The sequence below is a fragment of the Malurus melanocephalus genome, unplaced genomic scaffold (genome assembly GCF_030028575.1).
Source record: "Malurus melanocephalus ecotype Western Australia unplaced genomic scaffold, MMel_1.1 scaffold_96, whole genome shotgun sequence".
NCBI classification, from domain to species: domain Eukaryota; kingdom Metazoa; phylum Chordata; class Aves; order Passeriformes; family Maluridae; genus Malurus; species Malurus melanocephalus.
Window position 1 is genome coordinate 87,630 of NW_026623328.1, and position 11,679 is coordinate 99,308.

General features: G+C 38.5%; 1 long non-coding RNA gene across 1 annotated transcript; it reads left to right on the forward strand.

The window, feature by feature from the left end:
- Positions 1 to 1,447: 1,447 nt before the first annotated feature.
- On the forward strand, positions 1,448 to 10,285 carry LOC130575019 (uncharacterized). Its single transcript, XR_008965512.1, has 3 exons — positions 1,448 to 1,534; positions 5,407 to 5,502; positions 9,760 to 10,285. It is a non-coding gene; the product is annotated as an uncharacterized LOC130575019 (long non-coding RNA).
- Positions 10,286 to 11,679: the final 1,394 nt, after the last annotated feature.

Genomic DNA, 11,679 nt, shown 5'->3' on the forward strand with positions numbered 1-11,679 from the left:
ACCGTCCTGATAACACCACCGACTTGACACCGGCACCGCGCCCCGGCTCCTCATCCACGGGCACCCTCAGGGCGCCGCGCCCCGGCTCCTCACCCACGGGCACCATCCCGGCACCGCGCCCCGGCTCCTCATCCACGGGCACTGTCCCGGCACCGGCACCATCCCGGCACCGCGCCCCGGCTCCTCACCCACGGGCACCGTCACGCCCCCGCGTCCCGGCTCCTCACCCACGGGCACCGTCCCGGCCCCGACACCATCCCACACCGCGCCCCCGCTCCTCCGCAGCCCCGGGGAGCCGTGTGGGTTGGGCTGCAGGCCGGGGGGCTGTGGGGAAGGCGCCCGGCCGGGGCCCCTTCAGTTCCCTCAGGCGGTTCCCGCCGAAAGCCGCTCAGKTACCGCCCGTTCCCCGTGTGGAGCCGCGGGGCGCGTTTGGGGCCCTGCCCGTGCTGATGCCGGCCCAGGGCGAATTGTTCACGTTAGCTCCCCTGGGACTGACAGAACTTAGCTTGTGCTTGCAGTGCCTAAGAAAAGTATTTATTATTTTAAAACTATTAATTAAATTATTCAAACTGTTAACCCAGCAGTTCAGGAAGCTCACAGAGGAAGGGGCACAAGTGAGAAAAAATTAAAAATTCTAGATTCTTTAGAAGTAAYAGCACTGTAGAGAAAGTAGGTAAGAATATGCTGCTCTGTGTGGTGAACCTGCAGGTAGCAATGTCAACCCTGGAACAAATCTTTAAATCTCGGGGTACTGATCTCAAACTGGTTCTGTAAAGTCATTCTGAGTTCATAGGAGCTCAGTTATTCATGGAAGCACAGCACTTGGTAGCTCAAAATAGCAAATTCAGCCTTAAAATGTATTCCAGAGAGCAGAAATCAATATTAGCAATAGGATTCAACTCAAAAGTGAAAATACATCAACACCACATAAATATGATCACAGTGAGACAAATATTGCTTTAAACAGCAATCAAACACATTGTGGAGCTTAGTGCAAGATGTTACAAAACCACAAATAGCTGAAGGAAACGATTTAAATTTGGCTAAGGAAAGGTCCATCAGTTGTTAGTACTCTGGTTCTGTTACAGCCTGTATTTCAGGCTTGCAAGCTCCCTCTTGCTGCAGTTAACGTAAAGCCAGAGAGCTTTGCTASGAACACTTTTGATTTTATTTGAATTGTGAACACTCACCCTCATCCAAATCCATGTGTCAAATGCATTTTCAAACCATACGTGGTAAAACCACAGAGTGCAGTCCAGAGCAACCAAACAGCACAAAAGGTTTTACCACCTTTTCACACAGTGTTAGGAGGCAAGTGCTGCACTTGTACCTCATTACTGTACATGGATATATATACACATATATATATGCCTGCCTTTATGTTCARTTTATTTGTTTACTCTTTTTTGTAGAGTGTTGATTGTTTTGGGTTTTTTTTTTGCAGTATTGGCTGTTCCCATCATAAGGAAGACACAATGGAAAAAAAAAACATATCAGAAAATTGTAAAGAGAGCTCCTACTGCCATTCTATTAGGTAATGAATTTTCATTTGTGATTTTTTAAAATGAAGYTTTGAAAGATTTTAATTTCTGTATATACAAGCCAGAGCTGAGTAAGCAAAGCTTAAGCAAAAGTACTGGCTAATCAGGGGCAGTTCATRCACTTAGTTTAAGTCAATTTAAGAATGATTGTGCAAATCAATGGCAGTAAATTTTCTCTATAACAATTATACAACATAACCAGGATGATATATCCATTTTCTACTTCATTTTTCTTAATGGTCATAATTTCTGTACAGAAAAAAAAAAACGAAAAAAAGTTAATCACAACTATAAAGGGTGTCGAAAACAAAAAAAAAATTTGTATGTGGTTAAATAATATCCTGATTGGCTAAAGTGTTGTTCTAAAGAATTTAAAGAACTCTGTAAATTTATCAAATCATTTTGCTTGAGGAAATGGCCTCAAATTGCCCCAGGGAAGGTCTTGGTTGGATATTAGGAAAAAATTTCTTCACCACAGGGTTATCAAGCATTGGAATAGGCTGCTCAGGGAAGTGGTAGAGTATTCCTGGAGGTATTCAAAAGACCTGTAGATGGGGCTCTTAGGAAATGGTTTAGTGSTGGCCTGGGCAAAGCAAGCCAAAAGGTTTGACTCTATCTTAAAGGTCCTTTCCARCCAACYGTTTTTCYTAGCAAACACGAGTGTATGATGAAGTGAAACAAAAAATTGCTCCTGAAGGAATTTGATTTGGARAAGAATACCAGCCAGTCACATTTGTGTCAGATATTCAATTTCAGGAAATCCTACATAGATTTTAGAAGTAAAAGGAAAATTAAACAKAATTAAGAATGGAAAACCTGTAAACATGGCAGTTTAAACAGGTATTTTATCAAACATWTGTGTGGTTAAGTACTGCAATATTACTTTAAGATAAAGACATATTTTTGCACTTCTATTACCAACAATCCTTTTCTAATCATCCTGAGCCACCCCTGCTGATAGGATACCACTCCAAAATGACATTAATGCAGCTGTGTCTGTTGGTAGGTACCATTCCTCGTGTGTTATCAATGAGAAAGGTAAACAGTCCAAAATGGGCTGGAGGGGAGGGAAACAACCCCAAAMCCCCCTCATCCACAGTTACGTGACGTCTGAATTCTGTATCTAGGAGAACAGATCCAGGACAAACAGAAATATTGGTATTTGCTTACCATTCATTGAATACACAGATAATGTTCATTCACCSTCGGGAAAACCCCAAGCATTCTGCTTGATTTTTCTTAATGATTGGTTTGATAAATATGAATAGAATAATTAGTTTTACTCAGCTGAAAGTAATCAAGAACATGGTGAAGTTGGTGTATAAAGGCTTCTTTTACATTATTGCAGCACTTTATTAAATAAGAGGATCTGATGATTGTATCACCGCACTAATTTACTAAAAAGAAAATATAAATACAATATTGTGACACTTTGTGTTAACTTTGCTATTTTATGTGACAAGACTTAATCAAACTTCTTAGGGAAACCTTTACCAATAATATGAAGCCTAAAAAAAGACAAGAAATCTGCATTGAAAGTATCAGTTAAAGCTTCAGTTTTATGAATAATTGTAACAACAAATATTTGTTTAGAGTTGCCTGTTACAAAATCTTGCAAGCATAAATAAATAATTGTCACAGCAGTGCTAGTGCTAATCTGAGSTGRGTGCATGGATTGATAGCTCAATAGYCAAGCTTTCTTCTCCTATTTTACTGCATTAATATTATAAAATCTCAGCTCCTACCATCTGACTGTTGGCAAGTGAGCAGATGGCAAATTTTATCCACTGTACCTGACTAAACAGAATGTATGCCTATTAGCAGTTGGGAAATCAGCCAGGTAATGTTGCATCAACTCTCATCACAAAGTCGACAGAGATGTGAGGACTTTATGTTGAGTTACATYAGGTTGCCTAAAGCCAAAAGTGTTTGGGCAACTTTTGAAAATCTCCAAAAACCAGTTATGCCACAGCCTCTCTGAGCAGCCAGTTTCTTGTCGACTCTGATTGTGAGGGATGTTTCCTTCCTTCCAGCTACTGAGGATTTCCCTTGTCASAATTTTGGATTGCTACAGTCTCAGAAGAAACTATATACGTAAAGCACATATTTTTGGACCTAACARATGGAAAAGATCAATGTTCATGATTTCGCCATTTTTCCTTTTGTAAAGAAAAATTTASTATGCTGTAGAAATAGTAGTATTTGATACTGGATTTAATTTTATTTATCTTTTGATTTAAAATTTTTACAGTAACTTCATTTTGCACTGTTTTTTATCTTGTTTCTAAGTAATACACAGGAGATTTCATTAGTGCTGAATGCACTTGTAGACAATAAGTGGAAACAAAAGGTGCTTAAACAATTATGTCAAATACTAAATACTCAAATTACATTACAAGAAGTAGAGTAGCAGAATAGTTAGGAAACTGCTAACAATTRGGATAATTCTTAGAAATTTTTGCAACACTTAATCTTATTAGCAGTAAGCAAACCCAACAGATTAAGATATATTAGGGTGTCTGATGACTAAGAAGATGCCAACACATAGCAATCTGCTTTCTCTTTTCCCTTGTGACAGCTGGAGGGTCTCAATTCTCAGTGGAGAAGGACTGACATCTGCAAAAAGCTGTGACTATTTCACTGCGTGTCCTTTCTCTCTGTGTTCAAACAATAAAATATAAAAGGTTTGCCATGCACAAATATGTAAGAATTAAATTATATGCAAATGGAAGCCTGTCTTATTCATAAAAATAACTTCAGTCACCTGCAGAAACCCCAGTTCTGTTTCTCAGAATAATTTTAATCCAGATACATTGTCTAAATCCTAACACAATTATTATCTTTGCCCCCTATAAAAATGCCACATCTGTTTCTAAGTAAATAAATAAATGTCCACCTATTATCCTCCAAGACAAATCTTGCATTAAATTATCCCCAATGGCTTCTATAAACAACTTTTCAGAGAAATCTAGATTTAAAAAAGTGGAATTCCCACTGGTTTTCATTGAAAGCCTAGGCCCAAAGATCTTTACAGCTTTCATGTGATCAGAAAAAACAAGGACAGCGAAGTGTAAATATCACGTGGTATGAAATAATGTTGTTTCCACAGATGAGGACAGCTCCATGGCCAATCTGATGGTGACAGGTGGTTTTCAAGAGAGTTTGAAGAAYCATTTCCTTTTTCTACTGCAACTTATCTGCATCTAAGAGATTTATAATAGAATCTGCATTTCTGCATGAATTTTCTAAGCCAAGAGGCTTARTCTATCTTATCAGAATTGGTCACATGCTTGTCATACGAACTGAGGTTTGGAATAAAAATTGCATTGCTATATTTTTCCTGAGATGGGAAATCTTCAAAAAACAGCTAAGTCCTATCATAAGAACGATCTAACTTAATTTTTTGTGAGGACTTTATTTGACAGAATTTCTGAGAGTCGTAGCTTTTTGCTTCAGTGATTTGCTGAGAAGATGAAAAAACAACTAGTTATGTGGAAAATGGGTTGAAATTAAAAAGTGCTTATTTGAATGAATATGCTGCCTTTAAGTGGGGAAGGAAGCAATAATAGTCTAGTCTGGACCAAACACATTTGCTTTTAAATTATAAGTGTAATTTCATTCATGGATAAGAACTTGAACTTATTTGTTGTGAAAGCACACATAAACATCTAATAATCCAAAGCCAAGACATTTCCCTTCCTAAAAATTTCAGTTCTTTGCACATTCACTTGGACTTTGAAACATTCCTCCACCATAACCAGCTAAGTCATAAATGAGAGAATTATAGAATCTTCTGAACAGCTTTTTAATGCAAATATGTTCTTTTTTTTCTTCACCCTCTTATGCACTGGCTGGGTGCTTCAAGGGATGCAAAATCTACTATTCAAAGCTGAACTCATGCAGGCTTCTCCCCAGTGGGTCACATCTTCTGCAGACCCTGCAAGGCCACGCTCAGGAGAGGGTAAGTTGCTGGGTTTGGGGATACATCTTTCCACACACCTCAGCAAGACTGCAAAGGCTGGGGATTACTGGAATCTCTCATTGCAGAAAAATATTGCCACRTAATTGTTGAAACTAACTTTCATATGAGGAACTATTTTTTGAATGGTGTTTTTAAAGCTTATCTAAATTCAGAGTTTATTGTATTTCAATTGAAGATAAGTACACTTACCATTCCAACTTTATTGTTTTATATGCATAATCTGGGTATTTATTATACCAGGATTCTCACATGAGATGTATGTAGCCAWGTCTAAGTGCCAAGTTATCAGTTATGCCACAAGTGAGACACTAGAAGCTCACAACATATATTTGAATATTGTATTTGAATTCAAACATGTAATATCTGCCTTTAAAATCTGTATTCTTTAGTTTCTGCCAACTGATTAGAGATACTGAGCAGCTCAAGCCTGATTTTAAGAAGAAAAGTCTGCCTCAAATGTCACTCTTATATTTGGCCTTCCAATCTTCCCTGAAACTTTAGTATTTGGCTTTTTCTAACATTCAGATACTTAAAGCTGTAGCCAAGAGTTGCAACTTCCCCACAGGCAATGCAACAGTGCAATACTGCCACCTCCCAAATAGGAGATTCATGTAAATATTGATACTGCTCTGGTGAAATTCTGACTTCACTTCCATTGGAAACTTTACTAGTGATAGTCCATAACATGGTAGTAGATGTCAAGTTTGACACTCAGATTGTTCTAAACCCATGTTTTCAATGCTGCAATACAGCTGTGCCAAATGAGAAAGCAGCACTGGAGTGTCATGGTCACCTYCTCAGCAGAAAGGCTCCTTGTTTGGTACAGCTCTCCTACAAATTAGTGCCACTTCCTTTTCCTTGTCCTTCACTTGATATTTTATTAATAAAAAGCTTTCCATAAAAACAGAGAGGAAGAAATGCCAAAGAATCAAGYTCTTTGGCAGCCTCCTACTCAGGTTGATTTTTTGACAGTTCTGTTCTAGCTGTATCCCAGTCTTTGTGACCTCTTAGGTACAAAGTGGATTGTCTCCACAGCCTCTTGCATGCTGCTTAGAAAGCAATAAAGGCAACCTGGCCTAGACTATATGTCTAGAATTAAACCCTTAATTCTCTCTGCATATTCCATGGCYCTAAATGCCAACATTCAATAATGAAGCTATTTATAGATTAGCCTGATTTCAGAAGCTTGCCTTTCTCATGAAACATTAACCCTCTGCACAGTCAGCATACGTGATTTGAAAATGCTGAAGCCTATGGATACAAATTGCATTTTAAGTTGCTGTACATATTGTAAGCTGTCCCTTATCAGGAGGAAGCTATTTAATAATACCTAATAAAATAATAGCTCAACAACTACCTTTTACAGGTCACTGGSTTTTTTAGGTGAAAGGTTGTACATGGCAGCTGAGAAAGGTATTAGGAGCCTCTGCTTACCATGTTTCTACATCTTTATTTTTGACAGCAGTGAACCATATGTACTTTTTTTGRTGTTACTATAACAAAGAACTACTCTGTTAAATAATAAACATGTACCTGAATTAGGCACTCCCATGCTGTGCCACAGTTGTCTATGCAAATCAGATTATTTGCATGACAAATCTCTTGGTTTATGCATTAAAGAATGCAAAGTACTAATTCTGAACAACAGAYACATATCAAGTTGCCTGTTACCTTACACATTATACCAAATCCTGGTAGCATAAAGGGGTTAACTGCATGGACACAGAGATCCATCTGGATTCCACGGCTAGATCAGAAACCACTCATGTTCAAAATTTCTTTAGTTTAATCTCAGTGTAAAAATCCTTTAAAATACCAAACTTATTGTTTTTGATCCAGCTGGCACCTCTAAATAGCAGTSTCCAGCATATCTTGTAGCCTGCCTRTGCCTGCTGCTCTTATTCAATCTATTCACCCTTATATACCAGATTCTGTCCTGGGTAGATACCCAGGTGTTTTGTCCCAAYATGAAGCATTTCTCCTGCAGACAGTCTGGGCCATTTCAATTTTTATTTTCTCTCCTCTAAAATGCACAGGATAAAATCAAYACAGAGATAAAATTAATAATAACAGTACAGTCAATCTTCACTTTAAAAATCAAGACCCTCCAAAAATGGAAGATATCTCCTGATCCTCTGGGAGAAGCTAAAGTCAGTGTGGAGATGCACAGCCTCCAAGCAAAATTCAGCTTGCAAACTGGCAATCTCTCTGGTGTACTCACTCTCCTATGAGGATCAATGCAGCTGAGCATGTCTAAGGGTACAATTCCCCACAAAACACATAATCCATGGAGTTTGTCTATGCTCACTTCATGAGAGCAGGGAGCACAACAAACATTTGCCATTACAGCAACCAGCAGAGCAGATTTTGTATTAGCATTTTAGTATAGCAGCACAAGAAAAACGTGGGAACTCTGACTGTGTTGTTGAAATTGTCTGGTCTGCAGTGAGATTTCTCCCCTGCAGAGGCTCTGGGACCTGTGAAGCTGATAGTGAGCTGCTCTTGGAAAATTCCATGGAATAAAACTGGGAGCATGAGATTTTTGTGTAYGAAGTACAGAGCCAGTCAGTCTTATCTTTGGTGAGCTGAATTTTGCTGGCAGTCTACTTCTGAAACTTGCAATCAGCATGAAAGGAGCACACCTCCAGACTCTATCAGAGTTGGAAACTATCYTTCCACTGTTCTAAACTCCATAGCAACACTCTGTGTGCACTTTGCTATTAAAATGGTCAAATCTGAAGATGATGCTACTTCTCTTGAGGCCAAGAAAAATGTTTGAAGTCAGGGATCTTCATGACGCAGCAGTTTGGCCAATAATCACATCAAATTTTATTGACTTTGAGAATATACAGTTTGAGGAGAGCCACTTTAAATTATAATGCTCTCCAAGGCATAGATGTCAAGAAGCAAAAAAAAAAAAAACCAAAAAAAGATTGTTCTTTGACACTTAAGCATTTGAGGTAYAGTCACTGAAGTGTCCTGTAACCCACATCCCTGAACTTTAGCTGGCATTTGTCAGGATCATCTGAGACAATCACCATCGCCTGATTTCCCATTTCAYTTTAACAAGACAATCTGCAGGAACAGATGTATGTCTTGCCTAATGCCCTCAGTCAGCTGCTTTTACCACTGAGGTAAAAGTTATGCAGGAAGGAAAACACTGAGCAGATGGGTGTGTTTACAAAGGAGTTAAACTGTGTGCAGAAGCACCACTCTTTCTGGGAATCAGTGTAGTCAGGAAAGGATAAAAGCATATCATAATTAATAAAAGCATCAGTCAGTTCTATCATATAGGAGTTTTTCAGGCTGTGATTGGAAAAAGAAGTTATTTCCAATTTTTGTCTTCTACAGTTAATACTAATGAGCTGTATAGAAATACATTTTTTCACTAACAAAGTATTTTGTATAACACTAGCTTTACTGAACATGTAAGAAGCATAAAGAATATGTAACCATAGAATGTTAGACTGGGATTTAAATAGATCAGACTCCAAAATACAACTATTTATGTACTGTAAAGACAATACATGACAACTTAAATACATCGACAGAATTTTAAGATTTTTACTTTTTTTTATGAAAGAAAATGTGTTTAGAYTACACAGAACCTTGAAAACTTTGGTGGACACAGAAGAATAATCTTGAAAAATACATTTGGCACATAAATTATTGTGTGTTCTCAGATAACTAAAAATTAAAAAAAGAATGTTTGCAGTTCCCTAACCTAAAATAGATAGCTGGATTCTATTCTGAGATTTTCATTTGTAGCATAGGGGARTGAATACTAGCTCTGAAGAGGATGTAACTTTTAAGATTTCCCTCTTGAAGAGGGTCCTTTGGATTGTGTCCAAAGTGCACGATTAATCTGTCAGACAGTGCAGAAGATCAGACAGTACTGGCATGTAGAGACAATCCATAATTAGCTGAAAAGCAAACYTCAGCTCATAATCCTGTTGTTTAAATTGAGATCAAAACAGAGTGATCTGAAAGTTGGCCATATTGACCTACTGTTGTTAGTCCTGGGGCTGGTGCAGAAATGAACCTTTATGCAAAACCCTTGGCAAGCTTTGTGCTCATATGGGTAAAGAAAGCAAATAATGAAGGAGGGTAAACAATAGCTCTGCAACTGCAATGAGATTTTCAGGAGAAAGTGTTGAACCAGAAAATGGCAGAGGGCCTGCTTAGATCTCTGTGGCTCCTTAAGCCTGGCTAAAGAGGCTTTATCCTCTCTTGCAGGCAATGCCCTTCGTCCAGCAAACCCAGGCCCTGGCAATCCCAGGYTGCTGAAGTGCTCTCTAACAGACAGGCCTTCAGCAAAGGGAAACAACTCCTGTTTCAAACATCTGATGCAACATTAACAAATAGCATTTCWTCTTGTTGGGCACACACTTTGATTACACACTGTACTAGCTTTATGACTTCATAAAGTAGTGAACACACGATCTAATCTGAACTGTCATTTTGGTTTGCTTATAATATTGCTCATTTTAAGTTTATAGTAGTTGGCCCTATGTGATGTGCTTCTATGATGCTATAATATTTACCCTTACCGTTTAAAATAATGAAATACAGAAAAGCACACAGAACTTGATTATGCCTTTATATGTAACAGACCTTAGCCAGTTTCTCATGAAATACAAGTGACGACTTCTAAAAACAAAGGCTTTCATTACAATAGGTTAACTCTTGTAAAGAAAGATGAATTCAAATATATCTACTAGCATTATCAGAGGACAAGTGAACATATTTTACAGGAGAATAATAGAAAAGCTTGGCTAGCGAGACAGCTTAGTTGTTAGTGCTTCCTTCTTGGGGGAAGATAATTCTGAAACCAGAGCTTATGCTCTTCTCAATTTTTATGATTTGGATCTGTTCATTTTTTCTTTTAAGGTTTCTTTTCTTTAACAAGGCTCCCATTCCTGTTTAGCCACATCACTTTCTTTGTGATTTGGTCTTTCTGAAAGCACATTAGATAGGGGGAACATACACGCAAGCCTTTAATAAGAGTTCTTTATATCCCGTCTGCTCAGCTTAAATTAAATTTCCTTTCAGAAGTCTCTTCATTTGTCTTCTTTTATGTATTACTGGAGCAAATCATATTTTTCCTCCTCCAAGGTTGGTATTTGAGCACATGATGGTCTCTACTGCAGATCACAACCATTCATTCACAGTTATGTATCTTGCCCACTGGTCAGGAGTATGTCAGGACTGATTTCTCATGCTGTGGGTCTTTGGCTACTTGATGAACCAAGCAATTGCCCTGCCTTGTGTCCCAGCATGGCATTTACTCAATAYGTCCAGGCAGCTTGAGTCTCTCAGTCTCACATTTGTTATAATTTCATGGTCACCATTTGGGTTTTATGACAGATGATTTTACTTCATCTGCCCTCACTTCAAGCAGAGCATTTCAATTCATAGAATTTCAGTGCTGTCATATACTTAGCAATAAAAAAGAAACAAAAAAATATTGTATGCAGAAGGAAAAAATAACCAAAAACAAACCTCAAGACTTTTCAATTTTTATAACATAAGATTAGAGTTTGAAATATTTGGCATAGACTTCTTACACGCTCATCAATCCTTAATAGTCTTGTAACATCCTCTGGTTGCCTTTTCTTCACTGTGTGCTCAAATTTATCCCTGAACTGTAGTGCTTAGCCATGAAAATTCTCTGTTCTCTGCYCCATCAGGAATGCTGGACAAACACTTTCCCAGAAGATACTTATGAAAAAACACTTTTTCTAATGCAAACAGGAACTGTCCAGTATCAGGGTTGCTCTTTTACATCCTTATGAATAGGGCTAATAGATAATTGAGAWAATTAATTCTGTTCTTCACTGCTGATGCTCCAAAATGGATTCCATACAGTCTTACCTAGTCCAAGCTGTGGGCTCTTAGCTCTGTGCCAGCACATAATGGGGGTGTGTGCCAGATTTCCCAGACCAGCCAACCTGCTCAGCATACAGTCACAAGATACACAGAGTTCATGGCTGCACCTCCTCCGTTACCCTCCTCCTTTTGTTTCAGCTCTCTGTAATCTGAAGCTCTGTTTTGAGTCAGCATAACCCTCACTCAGACTTCCGAGAAAACCGCCCAATTGTGAGCAACAGCTGTGAGACCATATGTCAGCTGGGGCTGGACAAAATGAGAAAGATA